Raw genomic sequence first — 12,381 nt, 5'->3', positions numbered from 1 at the left:
TTATCCGGCCGGCAACGTAACGCTCTGCGAGCGCTGCTGTCGGATTACACTGATGTCTTTAGCAAGAGTGACCTTGACTTGGGTCGTACGTCACTCTTATCCCATCACATAGATACCGGGGTAGCGAGCCCGATACGGATGAATCCACACCGCATGAGTCCCGCTGAGAGGGACCATGTGCGGGGGGCGGTGGACGAAATGCTCGCTGCCGACATAATTTCGCCATCAAATAGCCCTTGGGGCGCCCCGGTTGTGCTTGTTAAGAAGAAAGATGGCGGCCTCCGGTTTTGTGTGGATTTTCGTAGATTTAATAAGGTATCTGTGGCAGATGCGTACCCTCTGCCACGGAAGGACGATTCCCCGGATACCCTGTCGGGAGCGAAAAAATTTTCCACCCTCGATGTCTCGGCGGGATTTTGGCAGCTGCCCCTCGATGAGGTGTCGAAACCTAAGACGGTATTTCGTACGCCACAGGGCCTATTTGAATTTAACTGCCTTCCCATGGGGCTGAACGCTGCCCCCGCCACGTTCCAGCGGCTGATGGAGCTGGTGTTGGCGGGACTGCAATGGGACACGTGTCTCATATATTTGGATGATGTCATTGTGTTTAGTCGCACGTTCGAAGAACACCTCCAACGCTTGAGGGTTGTTTTTGACAGAATGCGGGCTGCTAATCTTAAATTCAAACCTAGGAGTGTCATCTTCTGCAACAATCTGTGCATTATCTGGGGTCACATTGTGAGCTCCGACGGCATCGCCACAGATCCGGACAAAACCTCTTGTGTCCGTGATTGGCCGACCCCCACCTCCGTGGGAGAGGTGCGTCAATTCGTCAGGTTCGCATCCTACTACCGTCGCTTCGTTCCGCATTTTGCTACCATCGCCAGGTCCCTGCATGTATTAACGGGTAAAAATCAGAAGTTCAGATGGTGACCCGAGGAAGAGTTGGCTTTTTGAACCCTCCGGGATCGGTTGGCGTCAGCGCCGACGCTTGATTATCCCGACTTTTCATTGCCCTTTATCCTGGACACGGATGCCAGTGATACGGGCATCGGCGCCGTGCTGTCCCAACGTAAAACCGGCGTGGAAATGGTCGTGGTGTATGGTAGCAGGGTTCTCTCCCCGGCAGAGACTCGTTACTGTGTTATGTGCAGGGAGCTTCTAGGGATCATGCATTTAGTTCGCCAATATCGGCCTTATTTGTATGGTAGGAAATTTTTTGTACGCACTGACCACGCCGCTTTGCAATACTCGTTAAAGATTGAACAACCATCCGGCCAGCTTTCCCGTTGGCTTGAAACGTGGCAGGAGTTATTTTTTGAGATACATTACCTTAAGGGTACTCGCCACGGTAATGCGGATGCGCTCTCCAGGTTGCCCGGGGGTTCCCCTTGTGCATGCGCGTCCGGCACTAACCGGTGCACAGTTCTTCCTCGGGCCCCTCGGTTGGTCATGTCCGTGGGGGTGGACTCCGCTGAACACTCCACGGAACGCGTGGAGCCATGGCCAGCCGATGGTGTGTTGAACCTGCCAGGGTCGGTGTGGATATGCGAGCAGCTATTGGACGACTCATTGGTTTCGCCCGTAACGAGCGGTACGCTCGTCGATCGTGACGTGAGATGCCATGGGTTGTAGGCGACCGGGCCTGGATCCACTGCCCCCAGTTACCAGTGGGTACCTCTCCCAAATTAAACAGGCCATGGCAGGGGCCTGTTGAGTTGATCGAGGTACGGAGCCCTCAATGTGTGCGTATTCAGTCGGGTTCACGCCGCTGGTACGTCCACACTTCACGGTTGAAACCCTTCCTCGCCCCGCGCGTTGCTCCCTCATCCCGCTTAACTATCCTGCTGGGGTCTGATGCGTCCGATGGGCCAACTCGGTTGCCGGTTGATCCCCAGAAGGGGTCTGGTTTGCCTTCCACAGACCCACAGACCCTGAACGCTCCGGCTGCTGCGGATGACCCTGCTCTGGCGGGATGTTCTTCCGCCAAGTCGGACGCTCCACGCCCCATCCTTCCGTTTCCTGTGACATCGGGACCGGCGCCACATCGCCCAGCAGCGAGGGATGGACCTGCGTCGCATACACGCTCGAAATCTGTTCCCTTTCGCTAATAACTGTTATACCTTCTTGCATAACGTGTTCGTATGCATCTTATCAGTACTATTGTTTTGTGTTGAATGTGTTCTTACTGGCCTTGCCTTGTGCGCTTGTTAGGCACCTTTCTATTGTTCTTGTTGTTGCATTGTCTTCATGCTCTATGGCTCTAGTATTATTGTTGCTTTGTTCTAGCCGAGACGGCTAGCCCTTTTACACGGGGGGGGGGGGGGGGGGTGATGTAATACGAGAGTTCACCAACGATCGCCGTTCAGTTCTATCTACGTGACTTTACCGAAAGAACCAAAGAGTATTAGTGCATAGATCATCGCTGATGAAAATAAAATAAACTTAATGTATGAGTAATGCATGTTTTGGTCTGTATATTAAATATCTGGAAAAGCCGACACGGACATACCAAAGCCTTGGTCAAACCTCAACAGGGGATCAGGGCCTAACCTCGAATGCAGTCATACTGGTCGAAGATCACGACGGAGGTGAATTTTCAGCCAAAAGCATTTTAGATTCAGTCATTATTGCACACCGTCAGCAGTCAGGGAAATGTACTTCTGTTAGTGTGACCAAAAGGAGGTGCTAGTGACCTGAGCCATGTGCAGGGCAGAATGCTAGACTGATCACTATATAATCAAAGCCAAGCTCCGCATTGAGATCCGTCCACGCCATCCAATGAAGGCCCCAAATAAGAGACTCGACTGTAATCCCCTCAACAACCCTGCTGTCGCCACCAACTTTCGGTGTCTCCTCCCCACCAAATTCCTCCCAATCCCCCCGGACTCCACCCCCAACACCACATGGACTGAGCTGCGCACAGCCGTCGTCGAGGCAGCCTCAGAATCAGGTGAGTACACCAAAAAGCGTCGCTAAGACTGGTTTGACGAGAATGCTGCCGACATCCACACACTCTTACAGAATTAACGCCAAGCCCACAAAGCCGTTCTGTCCAACCCAGACTCCCCCACTCTCCAAACCACCCTCTGCTGTGCCAAAGCAGAGTCCCAGCATGCTCCCCGTGCCATGGAGAACACCTGGTGGGTCCAAAAGGCAGATGAGATCCAAAGCCTCATGGACGCAAACAATGCCCACGGGTTCTATGATGCCATCAAAGTCCTCTATGGTCCTAAAAAACAAGCCATCTCTCTGTTCAGGTCTGCTCATGGCAACACATTTTTCAATAACCACCAAAATATCTTGGAGAGATGGGCAAAGCACGTTGATGACTTCCTCAACCACACCAACCCCACAGACTCGCTCATGCTCGACACACTCCGAGATATACCACCCATTCATGAACTCGACAACCCACTAAAGTTTTCTGAGGTCCACCAGGTGGTCAAAGGCCTGAAAAACAACAAAAGTGCTAGATCCGACGTCATCCCAGCTGAGATCCTGAAGAAAGGGGGATACCTCCATCGCCGCTTGCACCTTCTCATAAAGTCGATCTAGCTGTCCGAAACCATCCCATAGGGATGGAAGGATGCGAATGTTGTAGTTATCTTCAAGAAGAAGGGTGACAAAGTGGCTTGCGGCAACCGCAGAGGTATCTCCCTCAGTTGCTGGGAAGGTCCTTGTCAGAATAATGCTCTACCGGATCGCAGAGCACCTATCAAAAAACATCCTCCCAGAATCCTAGTGTCGGCTTCAGGAAGAGCAGGAGCACCACTGAAATTATCTTTGTGACAAAGCAACTGCAGGAGAAATGCCGGGAGCAAAACAAAGACCTCTTCATAGCTTTTATTGACCTCACCAAAACATGACACCATCAACCGAAAGATAATTTGACAGCAGCTCACCAAACTTTGGGTGCCTCCCAAGTTGTTGAGCATTCTAAAACAGTTCCTTGACGGGATGCATGCCAGAGTGGTGCTTGGTGGACTTCAATCAGAGCCTTTCAACGTGGAGGTCGGGGTCAAGCATGGTTATGTTCTGGCTCCTGTCATAGTAAACATGCTACTTGCTGCCACCACAAGCCTGTCACACAACTCCTTCTTTTGAATCGACGGAATCCAGCTTCAGCACCATCTGGATGGAAATCTATTCAACCTAAGATGCCTACAAGCCCACGCGAAATCACAACCCAACGGATTTTGGAACTGCAATATGCAAATGATTGTGCACTCCTGGCTCACACTCCAGAATCTATGCAACACGCCGTCATCCTGGTCTCATGCCGCTCTGTCGGCCTCGAAGTCAATACCCAGAAGACAGAAATCATTTCTTAATTATAATCCGCATGCCCCTCACTCCACTCCTTCAACATCGGTGGTATTCCCCTCAAATTGGTACCCATTTCACGTACCTCGGTATTGCTCTCTCTCCACACTTGTGTCAATAGAGCCTCCACTTCCTTTGGATACCTCTGGGCCAGGGTCTTTGAAAACCGTAACCTCGAGACCCACTCCAAGGTGGCAGTTTACAACGACATTGTGTGTCTCCACCCTGCTTTATGGCCCAGAGACCTGGACCCATATAGGCAGTACATCAACATCCTAGAAGCCTTTCACATCAGATGCCTCCAGTGCATCCTAGGGCTAACCTGGGAGGACAAAGTACCACACACTGAGATCCTTGCCAACACCAATAATCCTGCGTTGAGCCAAGCAGGGCGAAACAACACCTCCGCTGGCTCTTAACCGCCTTCCCCGTCGAGTACTCTAGGTAAACTCAGCGCAGCCAAACGCTTTGCTCGAGGACAAGAAAAGTATTTCAAGAACCACAACGAGGATCTGCTGAAGTGCTGTAACATAAATCCCTCCATCCTGGACAGGTCCACGTGCCAGTCCACCAATGCCAGAGAAGTTCAGCACCTGGAAGACATCATCTCACAGAGGAGATACGATAGATGCACCCAGAGACACCAACGCGCAGCTGGGATGTCGCGATCTGACACCCAACACACGTGTCCAAGCTGCAGCAGAGTGTGCGGCTCTCGCATCGGCCTCCACAGCCACATGAAGTGGCATAAGCACCAAAAGCGCTAACCCACCCCTACTCCCCATCCACAAGAGGAGCAACATCATCATCATCATCGTCTTGGATGCACAGCCAAGAAAAAGACAGAGTATTTCTGTTGGGAACATTACTTGCACATCGTAAACTTATTAATATTTCATATATAATATATATTTTAATCTAGTGATAAATAGAGCATCTTGGCAGATCGGCAGATGTAATTTATATGTCATTAAGCCAAACAAATTAATTCTGCTAATTTAGTATAATTCTCAATGTAGATTTCAGATGATGCTGTTTATTTCAAGTGAACAATTAAACAATTTTGTTACATTGTTACAACGCTGTGGGCTCTCATGATATTGTCTTTTCTGAGACCAAGGTGCTCTGCAAACCTTCTGGCTACCATCAAAGGTTTGTCCACGAGGCCATCCAGATATACAAACACAGACATAACTTCAACCGGGATGATGGGTACAAATTGAGCCATCATTGGAAAGATGTTATTAACCATGTAAAAAAGATTTAACTACGCATATTTGTACCATCTTGTTTGACAGGTACTAGTCTATTTTACCGAGTGTTGACATCCTCAGCGTTTGACAGTACTGTTATTTTGGATTTGGCAGCCAACATCGGCCGTAACCCCGGTTGAAGTTCTCCAATTGTACCCTCCCTTCTACCCCCCCCCCCCCCACCGTTCCAGTCCCTGACTACCACATTTATATAAGCCCCTCCCCCTCCCCTTAACTTGTATTTAAGATATTGTCTCTTGGATTTCTCCTCACTTGATATAATAAATTTAGCTGTGACGGTCCCACCTGAAGACGGAGACTTGTGTTGCCTCCGAAACGTCGTGATTTAATTGATTTATCATTATTATTTTATTATTTTTTACCTACGTGACTTTACCGAAAAAACCAAAGAGTATGAATCCTTGCAGTCACGAAAGCTTCAAATCTATAATTAATACCAAGCCTACACTACCTGGTATTCCCAGGCAGCCTCGCATCCAAGTACTCACAGGTGCTTCTGAGATCAGACGACATCAGGTACATTCAGGGTGATATGGTCATAGGCAATGTTTATGGAGACCTGTAGCACATTAATCTGAAAAAAAATAACATTCAACTCTACTGATATATATTTAATGCAAAATAATCATGAGCATTATCGTGAAACATATAATTACCCAAATAAATAAGAATAAAATATGCCTCCAACATTTAAGAAACTAATGATTTTTCACGTCGAGAAACGGATATAAAGAATATTTTCTATAGTTGGAGAAAAGATTATTGATACCCAAGGCTATGGGTATGAAAACGGCTTGAAGGGGTCTTCATCCAGCAATGCTTAGATCATCGCTGATCATGCATGTAAAATTAACTCATTGTATGAGCGAGGTATGTTTTGGTCTGTACATTAAACACCTGGAAGGGCCGATATGGTCCGTGTACACCGAAGCCAAACCATTCAGTCCTTGGTCAAACCTCTAAGGGGATCAGGGGGTACACGGGGAATAGAGGGCCTTACCTCTAACGCCATCACACTGGTTGAATACCACGACGGATGAGAATTTTCGTCCAAAAGCGTGTAAGATTCAGTCATCATTTCACACATTGACCAGTCATGGATATTTCCTTCTGTGGGGAGCATTGCTTGCAAATCGTAAACTTATTAGTCTTTCAAATATGTGTTTAATCTAGTGATAAATACGTAATCTTGGCAGATCGGCAGGTGCAATTTATATATCACTAAGCCAAGAAAATTATCTTGCTAATTTAAAATTATTCTCAATTCAGATATCAGATGGTGCTGTTTATTGGCACGTGGTCATCAAAAAAAAAATTCTGGCCTGGACTTTTGCAGCTGTTTTAGACTAATCTCAGGGTGCTGATTCCAAATTTGATCTCAGATTTGCTCTATCACATCTCATTTTTATGCTATCGGCATACCCCATTTTCATTGATTTTACCCAAAATTAACTCTGTCACTTATGATTGCAAGTTGTTGCGAGTCAGTGACTTCTTTAGTGTTAAAATATGGTGCTTTATTTTTAGGATAGTGTGTTTATAATATAATTTTATGTAGATATCCACATTTTATTAATATTTTTCTTCTGCAGGGCGTGATTTAACAATGGCTACAACATCCGAAAGAAGGAAATGCAGTAATGACCCAGATATCTTCTGCTACATCTGTGGCAGCTTCACTTTACAGGTGTAATATCGTTGAGAACTCTTGGACGCCGGGGTTGAGGCACACGTATTTATTCCGCAACAGTTGTCACAACCGCGGACATACAACACTGGAGGGGGTATCGGCCCCCTCACCCGGCTAGCTGGGAATACACTGCTAGCTATCTCTGACCTACCTCCTAGTCCTCCACTAACAGGCTAGGGGAGGCTGTCTGGCCCGACACTGGTAAGTCGGGCTACGGTTACCGGGAGTCCCAGAGCACTAGCTCTGGTTCTCGGGACCACGCCGCTGGCTCGGTCCTGCGCGGCCCTGACAAGGGCGGCGACCCAGGGGAGTCCAGGGCTCTAGCTAGACGATCTTCGGTCTTCACTGGTTTAGCTTTAACATTGTACCCCGAGCTCTCCGGCTCATCCCCTTTTATACCAAAACCCCCCCGCTGAGGGGTGGGGCCAGCCCCCCAGGCTGCCCTGTGCGGACGTCGTTGAGAGCACCTCCCCGTGCACTCACGAAGCCCCGCCCACTGTGTTTGTTTCCCGTGTGATCCTATGTATACAGCCCCTCCGTAACACCCCTACACAGGATCAAAGGCGCAACATCAATACCTTTGTCAAGAAGGTTAATCTTGCCTACTTTAAAGTACGACTTGGAGACCAAGACAAAAATTGGGCTACTCACAAAGTGTGTAAAACCTGTGTTGAAACTTTGCGATCATGGTCTAAACTCTAAAGGAAATAATGCTAAGCTTAAATTTGGTGTGCCAATGGTTTGGAGAGAACCTACAAACCATTTGGATAACTGCTACTTCTGCCTTGTCAATGTAAAAGGTTTCAATAACACTTACAATACCCAGATATCCCATCTGCCAAACGACCAGTTGAGCACTGTGAGGAAATACCTGTGCCTGTATTTACTGAGCTACCAGAGATTGATGTTGAATCCCTCAGTTTACCTGCTTCTACAGATGATGATGATGATGATGATCAGATCGAATATACGCCATCTGATGCAGATTGTGATAACATTTCTCTGTTTAGTCAGCCTGAATTGAATGATCTTGTAAGAGATTTGTATTTGCCAAAGCAGTCTGCTGAATTGTTGGCTTCCAGGCTGCAAGAGAAAGGGCTACTCAGACCTGGCACTAGTGTCTCCTTTCATCGTAACAGAGAAGCAGCACTGCGAAAGTACTTCCATTCAGATGGTCAACTTGTTTATTGTAATGATGTTGAAGGGCTTCTTCTCAATATGGGACTGCCCACATATGATTCAAGTGAATGGTGACTTTTTATTGACAGCAGTAAAAGGAGTTTGAAATGTGTGTTACTTCACAACATAAATATATATGGTTCAATCCCAATAGGACACTCTGTAAAAATGAATGAAGAGTATGCCAACATCAAGATTGTTCTGGATAGATTAGAATACCATGTTCATGGATGGCTAATTTGTGTTGATTTGAAAATGGTAAATTTTCTGCTGGGTCAGCAAAGAGGTCACACCAAATACCCTTGTTTCCTGTGCTACTGGGACAGTAGGGCTACATTAGAACACTGGGTTAAATATAACTGGCCACCAAGAATCAGTTTGACGCCTGGTGACAAGAATGAGCCTCTGGTTGATAGGAATACAATTGTATTTCCCTCACTGCATATAAAACTTGGGTTAATGAAGCAATACGTCAAAGCTCTTGATAACACTGGAGACTGCTTCAGCTATTTATGTTCAACCTTTTCAAATCTCAGTGCCGAGAAGAAAAAGGCTGGAATATTTGATGGCCCTCAAATAAGAACACTCATCAGGGATCCACACTTTGTTACAACAATGACTGCGGCAGAGGCTAGAGCTTGGAATGCATTCTTTGATGTGGTGCGGAATTTCCTTGGGAACAAGAAAGCGGACAACTATCGAGAGATTGTGGAGGAGCTGCTCTTGAGTTTCCAAGCACTTGGATGTAGAATGAGCATCAAGGTTCACTACTTACATAGTCACTTGGCCCAGTTTCCAGAGAACATGGGTCACGTGAGCGAAGAGCAAGGTGAACTCTTTCATCAAGACATTCAAGTTATGGAAGAACGTTACCAAAGCCGATGGGACTCAAACATGATGGCAGAATACTGCTGGTCCTTGATGAGAGACATTCCACAAGCTGTACAAAAAGACCGTTTACTTTACTGCCACTCTTTCGGCGCTCAACCAGGAGTCCAGAATAAACGTTTTCATGAGTGTTGACCTCCCGCAGTAGAGTTGAATCTTGATTTTTACATATGAATGTGCGTCAGGTCTCTGCAAGTATGGTCTATGACCATATCACCCTGAATGCGCCCGAACTCGTCTGATCTCGTAAAGCTAAGCAGGGTCGAGCCTGGTTAGTACTTGGATGGGAGACTGCCTGGGAATACCAGGTGTTGTAGGCTTTTGCATTTTCGCATCTGGATGGGTCGCGTTTTACTCTTCAATTCACCCAGTCAGTTCACCTGCCAATTGCACGTGGATATGGTGTACTGCATTGGGATCAAGATTTTCTTGTAAAAGACCGTTTAATGCCACTCTTTCGGGGCTCAACCAGGAGTCCAGAATAAACGTTTTCATGAGTGTTGACCTCCCGCAGTAGAGTTGAATCCTGATTTTTACGTATGAATGTGCGTCAGGTCTCTGCATGAATGGCCTACGACCACATCACCCTGAATGCGCACGATCTCGTCTGATCTCGGAAGCTAAGCAGGGTCGAGCCTGGTTAGTACTTGTGTAATAAAGGACTCGATCACTGGGTCTGTCTCCGTTGTCCTTTATTTGGGTTCTTTACACTTGTCCCACACGGCCCTCGCTCAGAGCCTCTCCGCTTGGCAGCTCCACAGCTGCCTTCGCTCCCGTAGCCTCCTCGCCTCTGCAGCTCCGCTGCAGATACCCTGTGCAGTCCTCCGGCTGCCCTCACTGCAGCTCCACCGCTGCTCCTCGTTCCTCCGTGCTCGGTCACCGCTGGCGGACGGTGCCGAGTCTTACTCTGTGTGCGTGGCGATCTCGCCACTCTCCAACCTCCGCCCTGCGTGGCCTCACTCTAACTCTATCTCCCACACTCCCCCGTCTCTTCCGGTATCTCTCCCTTAAGACCTCACCCCTCTCTCACACGTGACCTAACTCCTCCCCCCCATGACGTCATATCCGCGAGGCCGTTTACGCCCGCATTGCACCACCCTCCCCCGTAGAGAAAATCCAGCCGACCTCGGCTGAACAATAACGACACAAGTAATGCGAGCGAACACAACCATCACACATGCAAGGACAACGAAGCATACAATAAATATAACAACAACAACAACAACAAAACACAACAGTAAAATTCAATGAAATGTAAGGGACTTTGAGCGCGTGCGGGTCGCCGGTCTGTCCCGGACGGGCGGCGGCCCTCCTGCAGACCGGGAACGTGACGGGGTTTTAGGAGCGACAGGATGAAGTCTTCCTGTCGCTATTGGAGGCCCGTCAACGTCCCGGTCCCGTGTCCCTGAAGGCCCAGCGTCGGGGGTGCGTCGCGATCGTGTCTGCGGCGGGGTCGGAAGGGCGGCGGGGCTCGGGGTCCCCGCAGCCGTGGTAGGCACACCCCGAGCAGAGTCTCCTGTCTCCAGCAATGTCACGGCCGGCTTGTCTGTAAAAGGCACGACAGGCGCTCTTGCAAGGTCAACAGGCACAGGCAAGGATGAGTCGGCAACAACAGACCCCGGCAAGGCAACATCAGGAGATGACGCATCGTTTCGAGGGGCCACATATGGTTTCAAGCGCGACGTGTGAACGAACCAACGCCGAGATCCAAACCGAACATGCGCGGACTGTGTGTTGGGAACCTCGATGAGGCGAACTGGCCCTTGCCATGGTTTGTGTAATTTAGGAGAGGTACCTGGCCGCACCTGCGGGCAATGGAGCCAGGCCATGTCCCCCACCTTCCAGGGGCACTCCCCCTTTGAGCGTCGAGCACACCGCTCGTTCCGGGCCTGGGCTTTGGCAGTAGCCATGCGGGCCCCTTCCCGTGCCTCAGTAACCCAGCGAACGGTATCCTGAATGTAATCAGAAGAGGCTTAGCAGGTCCCCTCACTCCAGTTCCCAACTGCACATCCATTGGCGGCACGTTTTCGCGACCGTACATAAGGAAAAACGGCGAATATCCTGTAGCCGCATGCGGCGTCATCCGGTATGCCGAAAGTACCCCAGGGATATGCAAATCCCAATCCGATTGTTTTTCACTCACGGTGTGACGCAACATGGCGGACAAAGTCCGATTTAGCCCTTCGACCTTACCATCCGTTTGTGGGTGGTAGGGAGATGTCCGTATCTTTTTAGTTCCAAGAGCCGCACACACCTCCCCCAACAATTTAGAAGAAAAATTCCGGCCTTGGTCTGTGAGGAGCCTTGCCGGCGCCCCCTTGTCGATAACATACCCAAATAGAAAGGCGTCTGTGATAGACGCCGCTGACTGGTCAGGCAAAGGCCAGGCCATCGGCCAGCGGGAGAGGTACTCCACCCCAACTAGCAAGTATTTATTACCCTTAGCGGATGGCGGGAAGGGTCCCAAAATGTCCAACGCCACCAATTTGTTAACTCTAGACACCTGAATAGACTGTATCGGCGGCACATATGGTTGTTTAGGTGGTTTTCGCCGGGCACAATCGGGACACGCGCGAACGTGACCGACGACATCCATTGTCATGCCGTGCCAAAAGTAGTCTCGCTGCAACATCAATAGGGTCTTCTGCACCCCCAGATGTAAAAGCGTGTCTCCATGCAGAGTCCTAATCAATTCGTACCGCAAGGATGCCGGTACAACCAGACTCCAGCGTTTCTGTAACCCTTCCCTCCACATTAGCAGACCATCGCGGAGAGCGGTTTCCGGCATACCCCACGTACCCAGTCCCCCACTCTTCTTCGCAGTCCGATTCCGTAACGTGACCAATGAATCATCCAACATTTGTTCCCGAATCCACACAGCCCTTGGAAGATTCAAAATCCCATCAGCCGGTCCCGGCTCCTTTGGAGCTTCAGGCACGTCGACCGTCAACGCAACAGGCTGAGGGGGTTTCTGAATCGGCGCACATCTATGCGTCCCAGACGCGCACGCGCAAGGGGATCGCT

General features: G+C 49.2%; 1 non-coding gene across 1 annotated transcript; it reads left to right on the top strand.

Annotated features, from left to right (window-relative positions):
• Positions 1-9,557: 9,557 nt before the first annotated feature.
• On the top strand, positions 9,558-9,677 carry LOC144725250 (5S ribosomal RNA). Its single transcript, XR_013586727.1, has one exon. It is a non-coding gene; the product is annotated as a 5S ribosomal RNA (ribosomal RNA).
• The last annotated feature ends 2,704 nt before the right edge of the window (positions 9,678-12,381 follow it).

The sequence above is a fragment of the Lampetra planeri genome, chromosome 22, assembly GCF_965212315.1.
Source record: "Lampetra planeri chromosome 22, kcLamPlan1.2.h2, whole genome shotgun sequence".
Taxonomy (NCBI): Eukaryota; Metazoa; Chordata; class Hyperoartia; order Petromyzontiformes; family Petromyzontidae; genus Lampetra; species Lampetra planeri.
Note: the sequence above shows the minus strand (reverse complement) of the source record. Positions and strands in the feature narration are given on the sequence as shown.